Here is a 13,700-nt window from a genome sequence, read left to right as displayed (position 1 = left end):
AAAGGAAGGAGCATTTACAATTGATTGGAAGGGGAAAAGGAAACTTATCCTCCCTGAGTCTGCATCTCGACAGCCCCTGTCCTTTAAATGTGTCCCGGACACAGTCTCTAGGTCCTCAACCATTATTCTGAGATGGGGGGAGAGGAAATCACATACAATCTTTGGGATTCTTTCTTCCTTTGCCAGAAGAGTCTGCATTTCTAAATCCGATCAAAAGATTTCCAATCAGAAGAGGTGAATGACCGCACATATTTAAGATCTTCAGGGTCTTTTTGGCTCAAAGTGAAACATCAGAGAAGGGTGTCACTGTCACTGAGTATCGGAGAATGTCACGTCAACTGTGTTCAGGGAAAGGTGGAATTGGAATCCAGGTAGCTAAGACCAAAAGCCCTAATGTGTCCCACTGCAACTCACAGCACTATGAGTCTTATTCATTATGATAGGTGGTTTATTAGAATTAGACAATTAATCCAGGTTGAAATTAATAAAGAAGAGAGTAAGCAGGTAAAGAGCATTCTCTTTCTGCTATGTTTGTGCATCCCATCATCTTCCTTCTCTCCCTTTCATGTTAGTTTATTTATAAATGGAAGATCAGCAGGGGTTGGCCAGCAAGAGGTGGAAGGGTGCAACAGGAATGGATAACAAATCTTGACCACGTTTGAGAGCAGGGGATAGCTCTTCCCAAGGAACTGTATCTCTCTCTCATTTGCATGAGGAACCTTCTTTCCTGAAGACTTTCTAATCACTCCCTACTTAGGACTTAACCAATTAGGATTAACAGCGTGCCGGGTTTCTACTCTGTGATTTATGGAAGGCAAGCACTTCATAAATCAGACAGAGCCGTTCATCTACCTGTCTCGCCATAAACAATGAAAATGGGTAATCAGCAGCACGCTTACATGTTAGCCCGCGAAATGAATCAGAGTCCAGTTTCCTAATTGTCTACTGACTAATGGGAGTAGCTTCCATGCTCTCCAGGCCCTCGGGACCCTAAACTGAAGGTCTGGTGGGACATTGCCTGAATGGAGAGGAAGGGGAAGAAATAGGAATCTTGTTTCCACTGTACCACAGCATTAAACTGTTATCATATTTTACAAGCTGGATTGTGGATGATAAGGCAGTTGAGTAAAGGAAGGTAAGGGCTGCCCCACTGAAACACGAGCTCAAGTCAGCAAGCACTGACTTCCTGTGACTCAGTCATCACCACACTAGGGACCGAGATGACATGCTGTACGATATCAAGAGCCTGCATTTCAATCCTGGCCATGAGACCTCGGAAAACCCCCAGCCTTGTAAAATAGCAATAATAGTGCAGACTAAATGAGATAGCACACAGACGCTATCTAGCAGAGTGCCTTGAAAAATAAAGGCTGTCACCAAATTTTAATTCCACTGCTCTACTGTAGATCTGAAAGAAGAGGGTGACCCATGGTGTTGAAGGAGGGCGGGCATTGAGCTTTGTTGCCTCACACCTGGGTTACAACTACAGCAAAACCATTCAAATTGGCACTGCTAACAACTTCTTGAAAGTATCATTTTTATCAGGCTACTTCTAAATCTGGAGTTTGCAATGACTCTTCCTTGCTTATTAATGCAGTGTGGGTATTGATGGATGGGATGCACCCTGTGGGGTCCAGTTGGCAGGAGTCCATAAGTAAAGAACAAGGTCAGCCCTCCCCTAATGAGGGCCTATCTTTCCTCCACTGCAGAGTCCGCTCCGATTACTCACAGACCTGGACCTCTCCCACCACAATCAAGTCATCAGGCTGCTCTGGTTGTGATCGAAACATATCAGAGCACATGTTTTTCCAAGCCTTTATTCAGGTAGCTGATTTCTCATCTCTGAAATGATCTTCCAACTCTTCAGCATCCAACCAAATAAGATGTATCATTTTTAAAGCTCATGTTAATTTCCACCAAATGACGGTCTTGATAGCTCCATCTCTTTGAAATTTTCTTCCTTTAAATATTAATCTTCACAGATTCACTTCATTTGTTTTGATCCGTGATAACATTTACAGTCTTGTTGTGAATAAGACCCACGCCTCTGCCTAATTCTATATTATTCAATAGAAAGTCTAGAATGTGCTAAGAATATAGTAGACATACAATAAACAGTTGCCAAACTGAACATATAACAAGTATGTATGTAGAAAAATTCATACATACCATTTTGGACTGTCTTTGGGGGGAATTACTTTTTTTCTTGATTTCTTTTTCAAAGGTTTTATATATGAATTAAGCCATAATTACCACGTTGGTGTATTTTATTGATCTCAACAAATATGGTTTCCTTTGCCATATATATATATAGTAATATGAAAAATATATATTATATAATATACAATGTATAATATAGTATTAAATCATACATTACATTTACTTATACAGAGAGATTTAGATATGAAGATTTATATTTATATTTAATTTATATGTGTAAATATATATTTATATTTAATTTATATACATAAAGTCCAATAAAATTTTAATTATGTCTCTCACTTATTTCTCCAAATAAAGTACAAGTATTCTAATAACTTACAAAATCAAATTACATACTGAGGGACTTCCACTTCTGTAAAGACAGAGAAATACTTCTATGTTGCCTCCTCATAAGATATCCTGGATATTTTATATAAAACAAACATAAGAAGAAGTGTGTTTGACATATGGAGGGAAGGAAGCAGACGAGATGAGGTCTCGGGACTAAAGGACAATATGGTTGTGAGCTCCCTGACATTTCTTTTTGCCTCTTATATCCCAGACTTGGAGCTAGACAGCTGACAACCTGGAAATGTTAACAGGTGTGGACAAAACAGCCCCAAAAAGAGCTAGTTCCCTCTAGCCAAATGGTAAGGAAAGAGGCAGCCTTGCAAGAAAGACTAGTTTAAACTGTGCTAGCTCCACTCCAGCCAAAAACCACAGAAAAACCAGTGGCCCCAACCCTATCCCACCACGAGGAGCAGGGAGCCTAGACTTCTACTCTCACTAGACTGCAACAAGGTGCCCATAATCCCATTCTTTCCCCCAAGCTAAGGCATCAGAGAAGGTAGGATAAGGAGCTGGAACGTTCATTCCTAGTGCACAGTAGTGAGGTCCCTGACCTCTCAATACCACTGGAGGCCATGGGGGAGCCTGAACTTCCATAAACAACTGTTGGTAACAAGATTGACCCCCTACCAGTGCCAATGGAGAGCAGCAGCAAGGCCCTCCTGCCCCTCCAACCCAGAGCAGTGTTAGTGAAGGTCAAGGGGGGACCTGAAACTCACCCCACTGCCCAGAAGTAACAAAGAGCCCTCACAGCCAGGGTGTCAACGTGATTAAACAGAGAACCTAGACTTTCACCTCCACTTGCCTGTAACAAGGTCCCTTCTTCTGTCTGAGTGGTGTCAGAGAAGTCAAGTTCAAACATAAGATTCAAAGAAGATCTTAGTCTCATAGCATAATACTCAAAATGTCCAGGTTTTAATGTAAAATCATTCATCACATCAAGAATCAGGACAACCAACAGATATAAGCACCAGCACGACAGAGAAGTTAGGATTATCTAATGAGGATTTTAAAGCAGACATCATGCAAGTGCTCCACTGAGAATTACAGAAACACATGAAAAGAAATAGAATGTCTCAGTAAAGAAATAGAAAATCTCAGCAGAGGAAAAAATATATTTTATATATTATATTATTTATGTATATGGAGTATATACTGTTTACATATATATTTATATATGTGGGGTATAAAGAGAAACCAAATGAAATTTTCAAAGTAAGAAGTGTACAATAACGGAAATGTAAAATGTGGCAAAGAAATAAAAAGTCTTGCAGAGAAAAGTAAGACATAAGAATCGGATGGAAAGTTGACTACTGAAAAATAAAAATAAAGGAATGAATAAAAAGTTCAGCAGGCATGCTCAGCAGCAGAATGGAAGAAACGGTGGAAAGATTCGGTGGATTTGAAAATAAAACAATAGAAATCACTCAATCTCAACAGAGTGAAAATAGACTAAACCAATGAGCAGGACCTCAAGAGCTTGTGGCACGATAACAAAGGATCTAACATTCATCCAATCAGAGTCTCAAAAGAAGAAAGTCTGAAAAAGTATTCAAAGTAATGGCTGAAAACAAAAGACACAAACCTACAAGTACAAGAAGTTGAGCAAACCCCAAACAGATAAACCCAAAGAAATCCACACCAAGACAGATCACCACCAAACCTCTGAAAACCAATGACACATTAAACATCTCAAAAGCAGTGAGAGAGAAACTTCAGGGGAACGACACTATGGGGAAAACATAACCTCAATGGCAGCAACCCTCTCCTCAGAAACCATAGAGGTAGGAGAAAATGGCACACTCATTCTTCGTGGTTGAAAGAAAAGAACCAGTGGGGGAAAAAATGAATCAGGCTAGAATTCTGAAACCAGAAAAGAAATGTCTTCCAACAATAAAGGGAAAATTAACGTCATTCTTATAAGAACTAAAGTTTTGAGAATTGGTTGCCAGCAGAGCCACCCTGTAAGAATGGCTAAAGGGAACACTATAAACAGAAATAGAATAGTAACAGAAATTTTGGAACATAAGGAAGAAAGAAGGAACAACAAAAGAGTAAAAATATGGATAAATAAAATGGATTTTCCTTTTCCTCTTGAATTACTAAAATTGTATTTAACAGTTGAAGCAAAACTTGTAAAGTTGTATGACATGGTTCTCCTTGTATTACGTAAATATTTAAGATCATTATATGATAAATGGAGGGCAAAGAAAGGTACAGGCTGGTAAATGTTCTGTAGTTTGCTTGAATTGGTAAAAATGTGATACCAGTTGATTATAATAAGTTATGTGTATATAATGAAATATTTACAGAACTAAAAATGTTATACATAGAGATACACTCGAGATCCTATTGATAAATCAAAATGGAATTCTAGAAAATATCCACTCACAGAAAACAGGAGAAAGAAAACAGATAAAAAAGAGAGACAAAGACCAAACGGAAAATCAGTAAATGGAAGGCTTAGCCCTAACATGCCAATAACATTAAATGTAAGTAGTCTAAATATACCAGTTAAGAGAGATTGTCAGAGTGGATTAAAAAAACGTGATCAAATTGCATGCTGTCTATAATAACTCACTGAAAGTATAATGAAATAGGTAGGTTGAAAGTGAAAGGATGGAAATGATATTCCATGGAAACATTAATAAAAAAAAAGCAGGAGTGGCTATATTAATATCAGATAAGGTAGCCATCAGAGTAAAGGAAATAACCAGGGACATAGAGGTGTATGATGATAAAAATGTCCATACATCAAGAAGTCATAGCACGCCTGTATGTGTATGCACCAAACAGAATTGCATGAATACGTGAAGCAAAACCTGATAGAACTGAAAGAGAAGCAAACAAATCTGTAACTATAGCTCAAGACTTCAACATCCCGGGGCGCCTGGGTGGCACAGCGGTTAAAGCGTCTGCCTTCGGCTCAGGGCGTGATCCCGGCGTTCCGGGTTCGAGCCCCACGTCAGGCTCCTCCTCTATGAGCCTGCTTCTTCCTCTCCCACTCCCCCTGCTTGTGTTCCCTCTCTCGCTGGCTGTCTCTATCTCTGTCGAATAAATAAATAAAAAATCTTTAAAAAAAAAAAAAAAAAAAAAGACTTCAACATCCCTTTCTCAATAGTTGATTAAACAACTAGACAGAAAATCAACAACACTATCAACCAACAAGATATAATTGACATTAATAAAATACTTCAGCCCTAAACAACAGAATACACATTCCTTTTCAATGCACATGGAATATATACCAAGATAGACCATATCCTCAACCATACATAAAGCTCAATAAATTCAAGAGGAGAAAAATTGTACAAAGTATCTTCTCTGACCACAGGGGAATCAAGCCAAAAATCGAAAATGGAAAGACAAAAGGAAAGTTCCCAAGCACTTGGAAAGTAAGTAAATATACTTCTAAATAATTGAGGAGGTCAAATGGGATATTTCAAGGGAAAGAAAAAAATACAGTTGGATTGAATGAAATTGCAAATATAACCTATCAAAATCTGTGGGACATACATACAGCTATAGTGAGACAGAAATTTATAGCAGTAACTGCTTACCTTAGAAAAGTCTAAAATCAAAAGTCTAAGCTATTCCCTTAAGAAGTAGAAATATAAGAGCAAAATAAACCCAAAGCAAGTAGAAAAAAAGGAAGGAAATAATAAAGAAACAGAAACCAATGTAATTGAAACAGAAAAACAATGGAGAAAAATCAATAAAAAAAAAGAGCTGTTTGAAAAAAAATCTATAAAATTGACTAGCCTCTAACAAGACTAACAAAAAAAGAAGGAAGGCATTAAATACCACATCAGGAATGAAACAGGACTATCACTATAGACTCTACAGGCATTGAAAGGAGAAGGAAATACCACAAAAACCTTTACACACATAAATTTGACAACTTAGATAGTACGGACCAATTCATCAAAAAGTAAAAACTACAACAATTCACTTAATATGAAATAGATCGTTTGACTAGTTCTATAACTCTTAAAAAATTTGAATTTATAATTTAAACTCTTAAAGAAGAAATCTCTAGGGCCAGATATTTTCACTGGAGAATTCTACAACGTGATTAAGAAAGGATTAACACCGGTTCTACACAACCTTTTCCAGAAAATGAAAGAAGAGAGAATACTTCCTATTCATTTCATGAGTCAGGTATTACCCTGAGACTAAAACTAGACAAAGACAGTAAGAAGGAGAAAAGAAAACTACTGACCAATATCCCCCATGAATATAAATCCTTAACAAACTATTAACAAATGGAGTTCAGCATTATATAAAAAAGAATTATATACCCTGACCAAGTGGAGTTAATTCCAGGGATTCAAGACTGGTCAACATTCAAAAAGCAATCAGTGGAAGCCATATACTAACAGGCTAATGAAGAAAAATCACATAATCATATAAATGTATCCATCAAATGCATTTGACAAGATTATATAAATGTATCCATCAAATGCATTTGACAAAATTCAAAACCCATTAAAGAGAAAAATCCTCAGAAAAGATAATCATAAAGGAGGACTCCCCGGCCTTGATAAAGAATGTGTATGAAAACCTACAGTTAATATTGTACTTACTGGTGACAGACTGAATACTTTTCCCTGTGATGGGGCACAAGTCGAAGATGTCTACTGTCATCAATGCCATTCAACATAGTACTAGAAGCTCTAGCCAGCAGAGTGAGTCAGGGAAAGAATATGGAAGCATATAGATGGGAAAGCAAGAAATGAAACCATCTCTATTTTGAGAATGTACAAAAACCAAAACCAAATAAACAAAAAATAACTCCTAGAACTATGAGTGAAGTCGATGAGGTCATAAGTAACAAGATCAACATACAAAAATCAATTCTACTTCAGTTAGTAAAAATGATCATGTTAAATTCACTAAACTTTTATAATCACTAAAAAAAATTAAACACCTAGATGTTAATAGAACAAAAGATACACCAGACTTGTATACTAAAAAAATGAAAAACAGCTAATACAGAAATCCAAGAAGACTTAAATAAAAGGAGAAACGTACATGGCTCAGAAGGCTCAACATTGTTAAGATGGTGATTTCCCTTGAGTTGGTTCACAAATTTAACACGATTCTTATCAAAATTCCAAAAATACTTTTGTTGATCTGGATGAAGTTATGCTAAAATTCATGTGGAAAGGCTAAGGAACTAGAAATAACTAAAACAATTTTGAAAACAAAAATTAAGTAGGAAGGAAGAATCCCTTCACTCAATGTCAAGACGTAGTCTATATCTATAGTTACCAAGACTGCATAGTTCTGGCAAAGCGATAGACACGTAGGTCAACAAAATAGGACAGAGAACCTAGAAATCTATCCACACAGATAAGACCAACTGATTTTTGACCAAAGTACAAAAAACAACTCAACCACAAGGGAAGTTTTTAATTTTATAGTTTACAAAAACCCAAGAGATTTTGCAAAAGACAGACATTAGCAAACATGCAAGACCTCAGAAACATTAAGCTATTTGTTTTCCTTAGGGAGGTGAGGTTGAGGCTGGGGGAAGACTTCGTGTGAGAAAATCTAAGCAACTCAAAGATGAAACAGAGTAAAGATCTTCAGAAACAGGAAAGCCATGGTTAGAAAAATATTGATGAGCACAGAACTATGTGATTAAGGCTAATCTGGAAATGGTGTTTATAAAACAGAAAATAAATGTCATAAATCTTGTCAATGTGAAAACGTTATAAATAATACAAATAATGTATAAGTCAAAAGGAAATGCAAATAGGAATTGTTGATCATTTATGGCATGAGTCAATGGATAATACACTCAGTTCAAAAATAAAAACAGGAACTAGCGGCTTCAATTTAGGCAAGTAACGTTAACAATGTAATAATTTGAAAATTTAATTGCGGAAAGGGGAAACAACTTGGCAAACTAAAGAAAACACAGATGATAGAGAAGATTTGGGACCCAAAAATCACACTGTGAGTATAACCAGAGTAATTCTGGTTGGCGAAATCCTACGGCCTTCATCAAAACAAGCATAAGACTACCATAGAGGTATTCTTCCAAAACCCAGGATTTATGGAACTCCCATGTGAGGAGGTGAAGGATATGGCCTGCTGAAGGTACACCCACAAAAACAAATTATGGAGCAGATGAGGGAATAATTCAGACATCCATAAACCTGAAATAATATGGCAATCTGGAAGAGACTATAGGATAAGGACATTTACAATGATTAGGGGATAAGAATAAATTCCAGAAACATAACAAAAGAATAAGATCCTTTTGAGGAAAAAATAGGCAAATTTGGAAATTGAACAGATTCTCTCTAGAAGAAAAAAGAAAAAGGCAATAAACACCTCAATGGAACAGCTCGACAGCACAAAAGACACAGTTAAACAGAGAATTCATAAATAAGAAGATAGAGGTATATAGGGGATTTTAGGTTAATTTGGTAAGGGGCAATCTTCAAAAAGATAATAGTGGGAGATGGTAGTTCTCAAATTGAAGAAATACTTTGGGGGCGCCTGGGTGACTCAGTCAGTTAAGCATCTGCCCTTGGCTCAGGTCATGATCCCAGGGTCCGGGGATGGAGCCCAGCATTGGTCTCCTTGCTTAGCAGGGAGCCTGCTTCTCCCTCTGCCTGCAGCTCCCCCTGCTTGTGCTCTCACTCTCTCTCTGACAAGTAAATAAACAAAGTCTTAAAAAAAAAAAAATACTATGGGGGCGCCCGGGTGGCGCAGTCATTAAGCATCTGCCTTCGGCTCAGGGCATGATCCCGGCGTTCTGGGGTCGAGCCCCACATCAGGCTCCTCCACTGGGAGCCTGCTTCTTCCTCTCCCACTCCCCCTGCTTGTGTTCCCTCTCTTGCTGGCTGTCTCTATCTCTGTCAAATAAATAAATAAAATCTTAAAAAAAAAATACTATGGAACACAGGAAAATTTAAGAAACAAAACGAAGTCCATAATTATACATATCAGGATGAACATCAATTAAAAAAGGGCGAATCAGAGAAATCAGGAAAGAAAAAACAGATTATTCTTCAGTGAATGACATTTAGAACAACAGATTTCCCATTGAAACACACACAAACAAATAAATAGGGGGAACCAGGTTCTCTGTGATATCCTGGCAACCTTCCTATAAACCTAAAACTAAAAAATTAAAAAAAAACCCTAAAACTAAAAAACCTAAAAACCTAAAAAAATTAATTTTAAAAAGCTTAAAAAGTAATAGAAACATTACACCTAGCCAGAAAAACAATGAATTAATGTCTTGAAAATGCTGAGGGAAAACGAACCCCAAGCTGCAATGATGTACCCAAACACGACTTTCTTTTTCATGAACGAGGGTAAATAAATACACTGTCCCACACATGGACCATCAATGAAAGAACCACTAGCGCGTATACTTCTGTAAGAAGGAGACTGAGCTCAGAAGGAAGAGATAAGATCTCGAGGAATAATTTTGTAGAAAAAAATTGCTAAACAGGGGATAATATGAAAAATATACTCCACACACAGTCTGACCGTGGTTGCACCTGGACGGTGAGAATATAGTGACTTAAAATAATCAGTGACCAAGAGAATGTGGGAAGACGTGATGTTTGACACTTTCCAGCCTGGCCTTGGAGTGCCCTGAGCAAGGGATCCTCCACGATTCTATGTTTTCTAATACTATATTATATATTATATATACAGATGCCATAAAATGATTATTTTAGTGAGAAAAATGATAGTAAAATACTTTTCATACAAAAGATAAAAGAAAGGCTGAGGGGGAAGAAGGGGAAAATGTTAAGAAAAAGACAGGAAAGAAAGTAAAGAGAAAAAGAAAGAGGGAAGGAAGGCAGAAAGGAGGGAAGGAAGGAGAGAGGGAGGAAGGGAACAAAGGGGGGGGAGGGAGGGAGGAAGGAAGCGGGGACAGAGGATAGAAAAGGGATGGATAAAGGGGGGGTAATCAGAGGGGGGAATGAAACATGAGAGACTATGGACTCTGAGAAACTGAGGGCTTCAGAGGGGAGGGGGGTGGGGGAATGGGATGGACTGGTGATGGGTAGTAAGGAGGGCACGTATTACATGGTGCACTGGGTGTTATACGCAACTAATGAATCATCGAACTTTACATTGGAAACTGGGGATGTACTGTATGGTGACTAACATAATATAATAAAAAATCATTAAAAAGTAAAAAAAAAAAAAAAAAGAAAAAAAAAGAAAAGGGATGGATAGAGAAGATAAACATGGCAGGTGTCCCTGGCAAGGTCCTGCCACCACTCAGTCCATTATCTTATTTCCTTTGAACAGCATTGCTCACCTCAAGTAAAATACAGTAAAACTGTCCTTGACACTCCTGCCTATCTATCCCATCTTGAGGGCAAAGCTTGCATCCCGCCTCTTCTTTGAAATCCTGGCCAAGAGCAGTGGCCTCTCTCCTTTCTTTCACTGGTTCAAGCACGTAGTGGGACCGCTCTCTCTGGCATGTGTTACTGTCTAAATTGCTGTCCATGTTAATAAGCAATTCTACGTATGTTGACCTTTGGTTAGTGGGCAGACTACTAGTTGCCCTGCCCTATGCCCCAGGCGGGGAGGAATACCTCATCGGTGCCAGACTGGCCCCATCACCTTAGCTGTTTGCTTGTTCCAGGCATTTCCCCGCCCTCATAAAGAGCCTTGCCCTAATGTTGTTAGCATACCAGCACAGTAAATACAGCCCAGTGTCCAGGGAGAACCTTCTAAGGACAACGTTCTATGTGGCAGAGAGCAGGCTTGAGTTTCTAGAATGAAGCTTACAGATGCAGGTACTTAGCTCCTTCTCTCTTTCTCTTAGTTTCCAAAGTGGATGAATTCAGTAAGAAGGAATCACCATACACAACTTGCATTAAATATAAATAAAAGGAACTAACTTTATGCAGAAATCAAACTGTGTTTCTAGCTCCTTAATACCCAGATGTGGGAAGTGTATGGAGAAAACACCTCAAAAGTGATTTTTATTTCTTCCTTTTCACCTGGATGCTTTGATAGCTTGGAGACACCATTCAAATGTCACTTTGGATGGTGTGGGAGAACCATGTGGTACAGTGGAAAAAGTGCAAATCGGGACCAAAACATAAACTTGGAGTCAGACAAGCAACTGAAGGTTTGAATCCTGGCTCCAGAGACCAAGTGAGAAACAGGGAATTTACTTTCTCTGAGCTGCACTGTCTTCATCTATAAAATGGGCATCTTCCTAGCTTTCTTCTTGAAATGATATAAGGGGAAGCAATTTTCATAGCACAAAACCTCGACTGAATTTTTATTCCTCTTCCCTCTCCATAGCGTTTGCAGACAAGGCATGAAAATATTTTTTATACTGGCAAGTTCATCCTCTTCATCTTCACATATAAACCCAATAAACGTGGCTTGCAAACAGTTTCGAAGCAAAGCCGTGAAGGAGTCTCCATCCCTCACCATTCTTCCAAGCCAGCCCACTACAGCAATTTGCAAATTGATGATGTGATAGATAGAATTTCTTTGTTTTGATTCTGCATTTGCATATTTATTGAGATATGACGATCTTAATTAGTTCTGCCTTTTTTGTTTTGTTTTCTTGGTTGGGAAAAGACAGCTTTCTATAGTGCAAAATAATTCTGCATGCTAACAGGGTGAACCAAACCCAGCCTGTGGCAGTCCTTGATGTTCACGCTGCTTAAAATGCAGCTTTGTGGAGTCTCTTCTCACTTGTTTTCTCTTTAAATGCTGAGGTAATGCTAAAGACTTGGGTGAATGCCAGACCTCAAGAGGAGGCCACCTACTGAGAGGCAAGAGAACACTTTTAAAATTCCAGACACTTGTATTCACCAGACATGTTCTCCCCAGACTACCTATCACCCATCTCCCTCCTGAAAAAGCTGAGGCCCCATCACATGCCTCTTCGAGATGCCTCTCCCGCACCTTGGCTTTCGGAGAGAAGAAAAATGCAAAGGAATTCCCTTGATGGATGCATCCCAGGGGAGTATTTGGACATGCTGTTCACACCGTGCTTTTCATCCTGGGCCCTCTATTTTCTGCAGGAGCAGAGCTGTGTGAATTCTGTGCCTCATGCGAGAGGCACCAGCAGCCCAGGAGATAACACATAAGCACGTAAAGACATACGGACTATGCCCACTATGACTATCTCACCATCCATCGTCACCCAGAACAATTAGCATGGTTCCCTAGAGTTTCCCATTTGCCAAGTTCTTCACACCATCACGGAGTCTGTCACTGATTCGACACTTTCACGGGGAAGGATATAATTTATTATTTCCCTGGGATTTGGGGCTTTTTTTTTTTTTTTGGTTTTGTTTATGAAAATAACCCCAGTAATGGAGAATTTCCTGTATACAGAGAAAAGCACCAGGCACCATTGGTAAAGGGGGAAAAAACAGCACTGCTAATCACCTACTGTATGCCGGATGCTTTACATTTACTTCATTTCATTCAAAATGCACACCAATATACATATCTACGGGGTGGTATTATGATTTTATAGTTGGGAAAAGAGAGATCTGGAGTATTTAGAAAATGTTCTCAATATCTGAAAGCTACACGTGGCATAGAAGATGTATGACGATCAGATGAGACCAAGGGCTTCTGTGTCCCTCAATTCAATCACCAGATATTGATGTAAAAATCTACTTTGTCTGAGGAAGAAAGGGGAGGAGATATTAATTCAGCCAAAATCAAAGACATGGGCTCTGTCAAGTGGTCTAGAGGTCTAGAAAAACTCCAATGCCATTCTCACCAAAAGTCATGGCAATAAATGTCCTACTTCTATTTTTTTTCAAGATTTATTTATGTATTTATTTGAGAAAGAGAAAGAAAGAGAGAGAGAGAGCATGAGCCAAGGGAGGGGCAGAGAGAGAGGGGGAGAGAGAATCCCAAGCAGGTTCCATGCTGAATGCAGAGCCCTACGCGAGGCTCGATCTCACGATCCTGAGATCATGACCTGAGCCCAAATCAAGAGGCGGACATTCCACCAACTGAGCCACGCGGGCGCCCCCTAAATGTCCTGCTTCTTAATCAACAAGTGAATCCATGTGGGGGATGTGGTCCAAATTCTTCACAAAAATAGAAATACAGAATAAAAAAGATGCAAGTCGGTTAGTGAGAAAGGAATGAAAACAAAAGCAGGGACAGAGAGA

The 13,700-nt window shown here is 38.7% G+C and overlaps 1 protein-coding gene across 2 annotated transcripts in view; it reads right to left on the bottom strand.

The window, feature by feature from the left end:
• AGBL1 (AGBL carboxypeptidase 1) overlaps positions 1-13,700 on the bottom strand; it is a 708,586-nt gene that overhangs the window by 8,591 nt on the left and 686,295 nt on the right. The gene's annotated exons all lie outside the window — the stretch shown is intronic.

The sequence above is a fragment of the Ursus arctos genome, unplaced genomic scaffold (genome assembly GCF_023065955.2).
Source record: "Ursus arctos isolate Adak ecotype North America unplaced genomic scaffold, UrsArc2.0 scaffold_28, whole genome shotgun sequence".
In the NCBI taxonomy this organism is placed as follows: domain Eukaryota; kingdom Metazoa; phylum Chordata; class Mammalia; order Carnivora; family Ursidae; genus Ursus; species Ursus arctos.
Note: the sequence above shows the minus strand (reverse complement) of the source record. Positions and strands in the feature narration are given on the sequence as shown.